The sequence below is a fragment of the Zea mays genome, chromosome 1, assembly GCF_902167145.1.
Source record: "Zea mays cultivar B73 chromosome 1, Zm-B73-REFERENCE-NAM-5.0, whole genome shotgun sequence".
Classification (NCBI taxonomy): Eukaryota; Viridiplantae; Streptophyta; class Magnoliopsida; order Poales; family Poaceae; genus Zea; species Zea mays.
Genome location: NC_050096.1, coordinates 200770176 through 200784240, shown reverse-complemented (window position 1 = coordinate 200784240; position 14065 = coordinate 200770176).

The window sequence follows — 14065 nt, the reverse complement described above, 5'->3', positions numbered from 1 at the left end:
GAGATTCATACAAGCAATTTTTGGCTCTAGCATTTAAATGAATTTCTTTTTCCTCACTCGTGGTGGGTTTCTCGGGATTCTTGAGAGGTTTCATCCCGTCACGAGTGACTCTCCAAACACCTAGATCAACGGCCTCTAGGTAACAAGCCATTCTAGCACTATAATATGGGAAGTTAGTGCCGTCGAAGTGTGGTGGCCTATGGGTATCCATCCCTTCCTCTAAAAAGCGTCGGCTCTTTTTAGCGGTGAAGCTAAAGCGTTTCAAATGAGCCAAACCGGCCTCTGATACCACTTGTAGGAAACGGGTGACGCCTAAGAGGGGGGGGTGAATTAGGACTTCTAAAACTTTTACTAAACTAGGCCACAATTAAATCCCTAGAGCAAAACCTATGCAAATAATCAAAACTAGAATGTGCAAACTCGGTTTTGTCTAAGTGTTGCTGTCTCTACCGCAAAGGCTAAGTTTCAATCTACACTAGATATGTATGAATACAAGATTGAAACTTAAATGCTTAATATAAATGCGGAAACTTAAAGAGCAAAGTAGAGAAGCAAACTCTCGTGGATGACGCCGGTATTTTTACCGAGGTATCCGGAACCGTGCAAGGTTCCGACTAATCCTCGTTGGTGCCCCTACGCGAAGGGAAGCCCACGCGAGGGCCAAGCACCTCGGTCGAGTAACTCCGTAGAGAGCCACGGGCCTTCTCCACACGCAAGTGGTGCTCCGCTTCCGGCTCCTCTCGGACGCTCCCCGCCGTCTCCACTATCGAGCTTCCGGCCGAAACGCCGCAGGCCTCGTTCCCTCCGGTACACGGTGGCGGCCGTGACACAAACGCGGTTGTCACGGTCTCGCAAGACTCTCGCCCCAGTCGGTACAATTACAATGGCTCACGCAAGAGCCGAGGGGTTGTGAGGTTTATCTAAACTCACTCAACAATCTAGGGTTCACCTAGAGCAAGCGCTAAAGCGGTCTAACTAACCTAAGCACTTCGCAAAGCACCTACGCTAATCACCGAGTGATTCTATTAAGCACTTGGGTGTTTGAGCACTTGGAAATGTCTACAATATGCCTTGGTATGTTGCTTGGGCTCCCACACCTTCAAATGGTTGATTGGATGAAGTATATATAGGCCCCAACTCAACTAGCCGTTGAAAAGCAGGCTGCTGCAAGGTGGCACACCGGACAGTCCTGTCAGCCAACGGTGCGCCAACTGTGTGCCAACAGTGCGCCAACGGTGAGCCAACGGTGCGCCAACAGTGTGCCAACGCTGTGCACCCAACGGCTAGTTCTGACACACCGGACAGTCCTGTCAGCCAACGGTGCGCCAACTGTGTGCCAACAGTGCGCCAACGGTGAGCCAACGGTGCGCCAACAGTGCGCCAACGTTGTGCAGCCAACGGCTAGTTCTGACACACCGGACAGTCCGGTGCACCAACTGTGTGCCAACGGTGAGCCAACTGTGTGCCACCGGTGAGCCAACTGTGTGCCACCGGTGTGCAGCCAACGGCTAGTTCTGAGCTAGCCGTTACGTGCACCGGACAGTGAATAGTGCATGTCCGGTGCACACCGGACAGTCCGGTGCACACCGGACAGTCCGGTGCACACCGGACAGTCCGGTGCCTCCTCTCAGAAAACTCTGTTGGCTGTCCTGTGCGCCAACTGTGTGCCACCGGTGAGCCAACTGTGTGCCACCGGTGCGCCAACTGTGCGCCACCGGTGAGCCAACTGTGTGCCACCGGTGCGCAGCCAACGGCTAGTTCTGAGCTAGCCGTTACGTGCACCGGACAGTGAATAGTGCATGTCCGGTGCACACCGGACAGTCCGGTGCCTCCTCTCAGAAAACTCTGTTGGCTGTCCTGTGCGCCAACTGTGTGCCACCGGTGAGCCAACTGTGTGCCACCGGTGCGCCAACTGTGCGCCACCGGTGAGCCAACTGTGTGCCACCGGTGCGCCAACTGTGTGCCACCGGTGAGCCAACTGTGTGCCACCGGTGCGCCAGCTGACAGCCCATCTTCTAGGTCTTCGCTGATTTCTTCGGGCTTCTTTTGTTCTTGAGTATTGGACTCCTATGCATCTTTTTATGTCTTCTTTTGAGGTGTTGCATCCTCATTGCCTTGGTCCAATTCTCTTCGCATCCTATGAACTATAATTATAAACACTAGCAAACATATTAGTCCACAAGTTTTGTTAATCATCAAACACCAAAACTCAATTAGCCAAATGGCCCGGGGTCCATTTTCCTTACACACGGTAACAAACTCCGCCCATCAGAACGCCGATCGCGCCGGTCAACTCGGACTCGCCCTTTCTGCCCCTATAAAATCCGCGGCTCGTGGTGCTTTTCCCCTGGACTGAATCCATCGGGCGCCGCCGTGGGCAATCCATACCTTCGCCGTCGCCCAGGCCCTTTCCATCGGTACTCGACGCACGACCCTTCTTGACTCCGCGTCAGTGCCCCTCTGCCTCGGGGGCGCGATGGATCTCCTCATCGCGCAGATCACCACCGACCTCCTCCACGCGCTCCAGCTGCCGTGGAACCGCTCTGCGATGTGAACCGCTGCGTTCCCTCGCCGACCCACGACGCACTTCGATTCGCCATCCTTGATCCACCTGGTGCTGGCCTGTGTGTTGCGACTTTCCGCTCGGGGTCCTCGTGGATTCACTAGCGTGGTTACCCTCGGAAGCTCGCCCAATTTCTCATCAGAGCTTCGACTCCATCGTGTACCCGCCTCGTGCCTTGGACAACCATTCCTGCGATCCTATTGCTGGTAAGAAGCTTTTCTCCGAGCTCGCCTTCGCTTTCATTACGTGTAGCAATCATCTAGACCTGATTTGGGGCGCCAAGGCCTTAGATCGCCTGTGCTCCGGCGGAGCTCCGCCGTGCTCAGTGTGCTGACGCCTCTGTTTGGGCGAGGGAGGGGGACGATTAGCCAGGGCCGTTGGATGATGTGTGGGCGGCCGCGATTAGATTAGGGCGGGACCGATTCAATCGGTTGATCGTGTCCGTCGGTGGCAGATCAACGGCCATGGGAGTTTAAGACTTTGTTTTCATCGTAGACGTAGGATCTTGATCCGACGACCAGCGTGGTGTACCGGTTCGTGAGACTTGGATCTAATCAGAGCCATTGATGGGGAATCCAACGGCTCAAAACACAAGTTACCCTTTCGGCCGTCAATGTTGCATATGAGCCCTCGTCCTTTTAGTGAATAAACCCGCGGTCCAGCGCGGATGGCTCTGTGTCTTAGAGATTTTTGCCCGAGACCCCTGTGTTACCTGTAAATAGTGCTCCCAGTCCAAGGATTTATAAAACCCAGTAAAAGTAATTAGGAAATGGTTTTTAATATGAAAATAAATGCTAGAACTTGTTTAATTTATAGAAAATGCATACTTAGTCCAAACTTGTCCCTTCCAATTCCTAAAATTTGGTAATATTATTATCTATCACCTGGAATCTCTGTTTAAGTCATGAAAACAGTGATAAAATTGATTTCCTAATTAATCCTATGCGAGACACATAGAATCTTCAGAAAATCATAACTCCTCCGTTGTAACTCCGTTTTGATCCATTCTAGTTGCATTAGTCTCATAATAATATTTATTATCATCTGGTAACTTTGTTTTGTCATGAAATATAGGTTAAAATGTTTCACTTAGTCTATTCTATACTTAACCACGTGGATATTCGGAAAAACATAACTCCATAACTGTAACCCCGAATTTAGCCATTCTCGAACCCACGATCTCGTAGCTTCGCGTAGACTATTATTACGCAGTTTATTCTTATGTTTGGTGTAATGTTAATTTTTGCCTATACCATGTTTGTTTGTATTGGTACGTTTAGCAGTGAGGTCACGAGAATCTGAAGATCACCCTGGTACCTGGAATCTCAAGTCCCAGGCAAGTTGTGCCCTTGATCACTTCTTTTTACCCAGCCATGTTCTAATTAATCATAATGATCTGCATAGGTTAATTTTGATGGGACCCAATAGGTTACCCTAGTTTGATTATCTTTATACCTTGTTACCACTGAACTTTTTGGGTAGTACTTGCTAGTGCTTTATGTGGTTTTGGGTATGAAGATACATTACTCATGATTATACTTTTGTTATCCGTTGTTATTTATCGTTCATGATAAGATCATTATGTTAATTGGAACATGGAGCGACCACCCGGGAAAACAGTGCTACCACAAGGGTATAATGGGACGCCCTTGGCTGATTAATTAGGAAAGCTAGTGGAGGACTACCTTACCCGAAAGGGGCAAGGGCAGTAGGGGAGTGGTCAGTGTAGGGAGGCCCTCGGGAGGATTTCGCTGCGATGGCGGTCCTGCAAGGGAATTCCTGCATTGGAGCTTCCTATAAACTGTAGCGGGTTTTCTGAAGCTAGTGGAACTTTGTAAAGGCCTCGTAGTGTTACCCTGCCTCGCCTCCTCGGTAGAGGTGTATGGGAAGTCGCGATCCCTTGGCAGATGGGTAACATGACTTGTGGGTAAAGATGCGCCACCTCTGCAGAGTGTAAAACTGGTATACTAGCCGTGCTCACGGTCATGAGCAGCTCGGACCCTCACATGATTAAATTATGGAACTTAAATTCAATTTGTCATATGCATTGCATCGCAGGTGATGATGTTACTTTTGTTCTACTACTTAATTGGGTTGGTATTTACTTATACTTAGTAACTGCTAATAAAATTTTGACCAACTTTAAAAGCGATGCTCGGCTCTAACCATCCTCTTTGGTAAGCCTTACACTTCACGTGAGCTCCCACCTTTGGCGAGTTCATGCACATTATTCCCCACAACTTGTTGAGCGATGAACGTATGTGAGCTCACTCTTGCTGTCTCACACCCCCCCCCACAGGTCAAGAACAGGTACCGCAGGATGAGGCGCATGGAGGATGCTGCGATGTGTTCGTGAGAGGTCTAGGCCGTCGTCTCCCAGTCAACTTTGGGTTGCTGGATCGTTTCCTCATATGATGTAATTATTTAATTATTTTGTATAGAACTCCTGTTATATAGTAAAGATGTGACATTCGATCCTATGCCATGATTCATCATATGTGTGAGACTTGGTCCCAGCACACCTGGTGATTATGTTTACGCCCGGGCTTTGGACCCCCTAAAACCCGGGTGTGACAGAAGTGGTATCAGAGGAATGTTGACTGTAGGACGAAGCCTAGATAGAACTGGACAACCAATACTTACTTACCTCTGTTACTCTGATTCTTTTCTAAACTTATCTTAATCTACTCTCATCTATTTCCGCTTTACTCTGATTATTCTTACCTTTTTCTTCTGAAGACAAATGTGGATTTTACACTTTGAAATCCGGTACCTAAAGTGACTTTTAGGACTAGGAGACCTAATCCTAGGAACAAAAACAAAACTTTTTTTTGTATCTATGTACTTGGATGTTTGTTCTTATGATACTTGTTTGATTTGGATCTTTGATTGAGTGTGATGGGTTGTGGAGTAATGTCCACAATTACATCTGCATATACATATAGAAAAAAAATTGCTTATAAAAATAACTAGACAAACTAGATTATCCCTCATTAGAGTATCTAGCCTAACAATATCCATCTCATCTTGAAAGGTTCTATCATACACTCATAGATCCATATTATCTTAAAAAGATACCCATCTCATCTTGAAAAGATCTTATGTCACCCTATTAGATCTAACTGACCTCAAAAGATTCTACCTTATCCTTATGGATTCATCTTGCCCTCATTAGTATATGTATCCCACTCTAGAATAACCACCATGAGATAATCCAAAATTTATGTAGATCTTATCCAGTCTAAAATAATCATATCAATTTATTTTAGATCTGATCCAATCTAAAGTGAGTTACTTAATGCTGGTACAAAGGATAAGACCATACTCCTAATGCACTTAAACCTAAATTAGTGCATTAGACCAACTCAACCGTGAGCATAAGAGCTAACCCAACCAATAGTGTCATGATAGATTGCATAATCTGTCTATCCCCACCTAACCTCAAACAAACTTTTGACCTACATCATGTAGTCTATCTCACCCATATCTATCTTAACTATATCACCCAACTCCGATGATATACACTAACCTCAAATTAAATAGACCAAGACTGGAGAAGAAAAGATCAACCTCGTCAAGGGAGGAGAGAAGACAAACTCAATCTCCGAATGCATTACCACTCAACACGGAATTCTTTCCCATCATAAACTTGCTTACCCTAGGCTATTCTTGCCCTAACTTACCCATCTCTTATAATCTTACATAATAAGTAGCCTCTCTCCTAATCACTCACTAAAAAAAAGAGACTCTAGATTTATTTTATTTTTTTGAACTAATTATAGACTAAAAGCTAAATTATAAACCAATCCTTTTATATCTCTTCTTCTAACAAATCTCGAGGACGAGATTCCTGTTAAGGGGGGTAGGATTTGTAATACCCAAAATTGTATACAAGGAATTGTCTTCTTATTTTGTATGCCATATATTCATCATAACAAGAGCCCAACTATAGTTAAGAATGATTAATCAAAACAAATGATAAAAAATGGAATATACATCATGCTGAGGCTTTATTTTTGTGTTCATTTTGTGATGATATAAAAATAGAGTAAAAAGAAGTATGCTAATACCAAAATTTGAAATTAAATCCTAAAAGGAATTCTAGAATCTGGAAAAAATGAATTAGACAAGAAAAGAGGAAAAAAAAGAGAAAACACTATATAAAGAAAAATATATAAATAAATGTACCTTTTTCATACTGGCATCTTTGGTTTGAATATTTATTCTAAAGTACAAATTCACAACAAATATTTGAATTCAAATTTGTGATTCAAAAAAAAATAAAAGGGAAGAAAACAGAAAAGAAAAGAAAAAAAGAAAGGAAAATCAGAAATGCTTCATGGGCCAGAACCTTCAAACCGGTCCAATTTTCCCTCTGCGCTCGGCCCGTACGGCTCTGACCGCTCAACCCCACCTGCCTGCGTCACCTGCGCACCTGTGGTGGACTATGTGTCTTGCGCGTGGGCCCCAAATGACAGGAGCGTCACCCACCTCCCGAAACGAACGCGGCGTGGACGGACTGCGCGGACTCCGCGAATCGGCCGCGGATCGCTCAACCGTCTGGCCAGCTGGGTGGACCATCCCGCGCGGAATATATACCGGCCCACTTCACACCTCACCGCCCGCCATGCCCGGTCTCACTTACGTGCGGGGCCCACTGTCAGCCGCCGCCCGCTCCTTTCACTCTGTCTGTGACCGCTGGGACCCATTAGTCGGTCTCCACTTTCTTGTGCGCGGGCTTGGGCTGGGGAAAACTCCTTGCTGGCGGGTGGTCCCCGCTTGTCAGGTCCGTCCTTCTTCCCCATCCCAATCGGGATTTCGCTCCTGGCGGCAGGTTGAGCGCAACCGACTGCACCGGTTTGCCGAGATCTGCGCGAACCCCAGGACCGCGTCTTCCCCCACCATCCACGGTAACAAACTCCGCCCATCAGAACGCCGATCGCGCCGGTCAACTCGGACTCGCCCTTTCTGCCCCTATAAAATCCGCGGCTCGTGGTGCTTTTCCCCTGGACTGAATCCATCGGGCGCCGCCGTGGGCAATCCATACCTTCACCGTCGCTCAGGCCCTTTCCATCGGTACTCGACGCACGACCCTTCTCGACTCCGCGTCAGTGCCCCTCTGCCTCGGGGGCGCGATGGATCTCCTCATCGCGCAGATCACCACCGACCTCCTCCACGCGCTCCAGCTGCCGTGGAACCGCTCTGCGATGTGAACCGCTGCGTTCCCTCGCCGACCCACGACGCACTTCGATTCGCCATCCTTGATCCACCTGGTGCTGGCCTGTGTGTTGCGACTTGCCGCTCGGGGTCCTCGTGGATTCACTAGCGTGGTTACCCTCGGAAGCTCGCCCAATTTCTCATCAGAGCTTCGACTCCATCGTGTACCCGCCTCGTGCCTTGGACAACCATTCCTGCGATCCTATTGCTGGTAAGAAGCTTTTCTCCGAGCTCGCCTTCGCTTTCATTACGTGTAGCAATCATCTAGACCTGATTTGGGGCGCCAAGGCCTTAGATCGCCTGTGCTCCAGCAGAGCTCCGCCGTGCTCAGCGTGCTGACGCCTCTGTTTGGGCGAGGGAGGGGGACGATTAGCCAGGGCCGTTGGATGATGTGTGGGCGGCCGCGATTAGATTAGGGCGGGACCGATTCAATCGGTTGATCGTGTCCGTCGGTGGCAGATCAACGGCCATGGGAGTTTAAGACTTTGTTTTCATCGTAGACGTAGGATCTTGATCCGACGACCAGCGTGGTGTACCGGTTCGTGAGACTTGGATCTAATCAGAGCCATTGATGGGGAATCCAACGGCTCAAAACACAAGTTACCCTTTCGGCCGTCAATGTTGCATATGAGCCCTCGTCCTTTTAGTGAATAAACCCGCGGTCCAGCGCGGATGGCTCTGTGTCTTAGAGATTTTTGCCCGAGACCCCTGTGTTACCTGTAAATAGTGCTCCCAGTCCAAGGATTTATAAAACCCAGTAAAAGTAATTAGGAAATGGTTTTTAATATGAAAATAAATGCTAGAACTTGTTTAATTTATAGAAAATGCATACTTAGTCCAAACTTGTCCCTTCCAATTCCTAAAATTTGGTAATATTATTATCTATCACCTGGAATCTCTGTTTAAGTCATGAAAACAGTGATAAAATTGATTTCCTAATTAATCCTATGCGAGACACATAGAATCTTCAGAAAATCATAACTCCTCCGTTGTAACTCCGTTTTGATCCATTCTAGTTGCATTAGTCTCATAATAATATTTATTATCATCTGGTAACTTTGTTTTGTCATGAAATATAGGTTAAAATGTTTCACTTAGTCTATTCTATACTTAACCACGTGGATATTCGGAAAAACATAACTCCATAACTGTAACCCCGAATTTAGCCATTCTCGAACCCACGATCTCGTAGCTTCGCGTAGACTATTATTACGCAGTTTATTCTTATGTTTGGTGTAATGTTAATTTTTGCCTATACCATGTTTGTTTGTATTGGTACGTTTAGCAGTGAGGTCACGAGAATCTGAAGATCACCCTGGTACCTGGAATCTCAAGTCCCAGGCAAGTCGTGCCCTTGATCACTTCTTTTTACCCAGCCATGTTCTAATTAATCATAATGATCTGCATAGGTTAATTTTGATGGGACCCAATAGGTTACCCTAGTTTGATTATCTTTATACCTTGTTACCACTGAACTTTTTGGGTAGTACTTGCTAGTGCTTTATGTGGTTTTGGGTATGAAGATACATTACTCATGATTATACTTTTGTTATCCGTTGTTATTTATCGTTCATGATAAGATCATTATGTTAATTGGAACATGGAGCGACCACCCGGGAAAACAGTGCTACCACAAGGGTATAATGGGACGCCCTTGGCTGATTAATTAGGAAAGCTAGTGGAGGACTACCTTACCCGAAAGGGGCAAGGGCAGTAGGGAAGTGGTCAGTGTAGGGAGGCCCTCGGGAGGATTTCGCTGCGATGGCGATCCTGCAAGGGAATTCCTGCATTGGAGCTTCCTATAAACTGTAGCGGGTTTTCTGAAGCTAGTGGAACTTTGTAAAGGCCTCGTAGTGTTACCCTGCCTCGCCTCCTCGGTAGAGGTGTATGGGAAGTCGCGATCCCTTGGCAGATGGGTAACATGACTTGTGGGTAAAGATGCGCCACCTCTGCAGAGTGTAAAACTGGTATACTAGCCGTGCTCACGGTCATGAGCAGCTCGGACCCTCACATGATTAAATTATGGAACTTAAATTCAATTTGTCATATGCATTGCATCGCAGGTGATGATGTTACTTTTGTTCTACTACTTAATTGGGTTGGTATTTACTTATACTTAGTAACTGCTAATAAAATTTTGACCAACTTTAAAAGCGATGCTCGGCTCTAACCATCCTCTTTGGTAAGCCTTACACTTCACGTGAGCTCCCACCTTTGGCGAGTTCATGCACATTATTCCCCACAACTTGTTGAGCGATGAACGTATGTGAGCTCACTCTTGCTGTCTCACACCCCCCCACAGGTCAAGAACAGGTACCGCAGGATGAGGCGCATGGAGGATGCTGCGATGTGTTCGTGAGAGGTCTAGGCCGTCGTCTCCCAGTCAACTTTGGGTTGCTGGATCGTTTCCTCATATGATGTAATTATTTAATTATTTTGTATAGAACTCCTGTTATATAGTAAAGATGTGACATTCGATCCTGTGTCATGATTCATCATATGTGTGAGACTTGGTCCCAGCACACCTAGTGATTATGTTTACGCCCGGGCTTTGGACCCCCTAAAACCCGGTTGTGACAAAGAGGAGGAGGGGCTATGACGGAGTCGGCGACGGCCTAGCCCTGCGCGGCGTGCGGCGATGATGCGTGGGCCGCCTGCCGCGCGTGCAGCTACGCGCTCTACAGGGCTTGCCTCGACGAGGATGCCGCTGAGGGCCGCACCACATGCGCGCGCTGTGGCTGGGACTACGCCACGATCGACCCAGGTCGTCGCGCGTTTCCGAATCATATTATTATCCCCTTGGTTTTCAGGAAGCAATGCTAACGTGTATGTGACCGCTCTCTGTTCCAGCGCACGCCAACGAGGGAGCCGAGGCGGAGGAGGTGGAGAACCACCACATCGTCGGTGGCCTGCCTGAGAGGGTCACCATGGGCAGCCACCTGAATGATCGCCAGGTGTTTTTCCTCCTCTCTACTTGTTCGGTTCTGTGTAACGCTGCAATTGATATCTCTAGGAAACTCTGGTATTTTTTACATCGTGGGATTAACCGAGTTCTGCTGGAACAGGATGAAGTAAGCCATGCCAGGACAATGAGCAGCTTGTCTGGAATCGGTAGTGGTAAGGATACTTGCTTCATAGTCTACGTCCTGTTTCCTTGGCTTCTGATGTTGTTGGTTACTGAAATTTCAGCCCTTACTATGAATTTGTAGAATTGAATGATGAATCTAGCAAGCCCATCTGGAAGAACAGGGTGGAGAGTTGGAAGGAGAAGAAGAAAGACAAGAAAGCCTCAGCCAAAAAGGATGCAGCAAAAGCACAGCCTCCACCCGTCGACTCGTGTTGTTGATACGAAATCAAGAACAAGTGTTGTCTCTACTTCTGGTTCCTATGAATTGTAGTTGTTACTGATGTGAATAAACTAGATTGGGGATCCGACTGCATTTGTTGTTGTCTCTAGATGGCGTTTTCTGGTCTACCATGTTTTCATGTTGACTATGGTCTGCATTGTTCATATTTGTGATTTGGATTGCCCTTAAACTCTGTAAATTTGGGACCAGTGTGTCTCTAACCTAGCACAAATTTGTCTTATTTGCATAGTAAAACAACTACTATGACATGTTTATGTTTTAGTACCTATATATGTCAGGTTGGGAATCTGGCTGCATTTAATGCTTTCTCCAAATGATGCATACTCTTAACGCTACCAGTAAAATTGTTGTGTTCAAGGATTTTTTTAAAGATATGAGGTTTGCATCATGCGACAACAACCCTGACTTTGATTTTATTTGGCAGATACCAAATATCATTTATCTCCATGATGTAACGAATATTTGGCACGTCCCTTTGTTGCTTAGAGTATATCATATGAAATTACTTGTATGCATGATTGCCAAATTCTCATTTGACATGTTTAACCTGAAATCTTTTCTCTCTTTATAGGATCAGAAGGCTGATGAAGCTATTTTGGAAGTGTTAGATCTTCGATGGTATGCCATTGGACCAAAGTATTAAATATATATGCAACACTTGTATCATCTGTTCCACTAATACCAACAGTGTGCTATTGCTGTTTGTTCTAGCCTGCTACTTGCAATTGTTAGCCGATTAACATAAGAATTTAACAACTTTTTAAACCTAAGGTGTCTATGTTGGTGATCCTTCTAAGCTCAGTATGAAGGCTGCATTTGGAAAGGTTTGGTGGTTGAAAGAAGCTGATGGTAGTATTATTGGTGGAACCATCAAGACAAATTCAGGAGATAAGCAAGAATCCAAAACCACCCAGGGATGCGTAAGAGATTGATGCATTTTCTTTTTGTTCCACTAATTGGCTGTTCCCGGATATATATGCAATGCTCGTGTCATCTGTTCCAATACTTGAAGAAGCAGCACACTACGAGTTGAGATATGGGCACAGAAATAGAGCTACAAGAGGTCTATTTTCTTCTTCTTATCCTTTTGATCAATCATGTGTTTATATGATTCAATCATGGAAACAACTGTCAGTTTTGATAGTGTGCATGAGGTGGATATTTTGGCATATTACACGTTGAGTGGTGAACTCAAGTATCAGTTTAGGTCTACAAGGTGAAGCTGATCAGTTGCTACTGGATGAGGTTAGTAAATATTACATTGTCATAAATACGCCCTTTTCATGCTTTGTCCAGTTCAAGTTCGTCTGTTTGTATGGGTACTTCTATGTAGAGCACCAAAGTTGTTGTTTACTTAATAGTTTTTGCCATCATTTTTTAGAAACAAATCAGACATTGATTATTAAGAACGCAAGGGGGTAGCCTGCCTCCCTTGCGTTCTGCCGTTAGACAATCTCAGCCGCCTGTTCTATCCTTCTGTGATCTAAGCCATCCGATCCCACACAACAGTCCCACTCCCCGATCCTGCCCACCAGCCCCCGAAGCCATTGTGCCCCGAAGCCGTCCCGCAACCGCCCAGCTCGCGAGGCGCCCCCTCCCTCCCTCCCCCGAACATGAGCTCATGCCGCCATTCTACTCGTGTGGGAATTTGACCGCGTGGAGACTATCGGAACGCAGCGAGGACCATGCGAGAGCCGCCTGGGCGCAGCTGGCGAGCGGTTCGACGCGACCGGTGTCGGTGACGAGCACGAGGGGGCCAGCGGCGCGGGGGGTTGGTGTCATCGATGGCGCTGAGATCGCGCACCCACATCAGCCGCTCCTTGGCGTCCTCCCACAGCACCTGCACGTTCACCATGAAGCCGGACCACTCCAGCCTGCTGGCCATCAACATGTCGCTCCGGTTCGATGGTAGCACGGTCTTCTCCGAGACGCGGTAGCCCACCAGGTTCCCTTCCACGTCGCACGACACCTATAGGAAGGACTCGCTGGCGCCGTCGTCCTCGCCTAGGATGCCGACGGGCACGGCGTCCACGGTGGTCACCTTCTGCGCCTCGTCGAACAGCTCGGTGTGGAGGATGTTGTTCTCGTCGGCAAACACCATGATGTCGTCCATCCGCTTCGTTCGAATCTCCCTGTTGCATTATTAATGAGCGAGAGATGATGGGTCAACGGAGAGGGAGGCGTGCGTGAGATGAGATCCCTCCCATCTCGTGGCTGCTGCGGCGTGAGGTGAATCTGCACCGTCGCTTCCGTGAATCTACATCGTCCGCCCGCACACGCCCATGTTCATCCCCCCCGCCTCCCCCTCCCCCACCTCGCGTGAGCCGCCGCCGCCGCCCTCCACGCGAGCCGACGACAGCCCCTCACCACTTGCGTCTCCCACACTGCAGGACAAGCAATGTGTTGGCAAGGACTTCGTCGTGCTCATCGCTCGCCTCCTCGTCACCGAGCTCTTCCTCCGTTATGGCTCCTTTGACGTCTAGGTCGGCGCCTCCACGCTGGGGTCGTCGGTGACCATCACCTCACTCAAGAAAGCCACCTTCTAAGCTCTGATCGACCGCCCGTCAAAGTCGCCGGAGGCTAGCACGTGCACTTTTTTTCACCATAGAATATACTACATCGTACTTGTCTGCCCCCATCTCTCTCAATATTTTTCTAGCGCTTTGATGTGACCATCAGGTATAACAAATGCATATTCTTAGTAAAACGAGAGACCATTTTTTCTAGGGACCTTCGGTGCCTGGAGATTCGATGTCAGAAAAATTGATAACGAACTGAGGGAGACATGCACATACTGTTCATGATGAATAGACACTGTTGTGTTATTCCTAAACCTTATAATTGGAGATGGGGTTGAGAAAAAATATGAAGGTTTTTAACGGATTTAAACCTATCAATCTCCTTTAATTTATATATA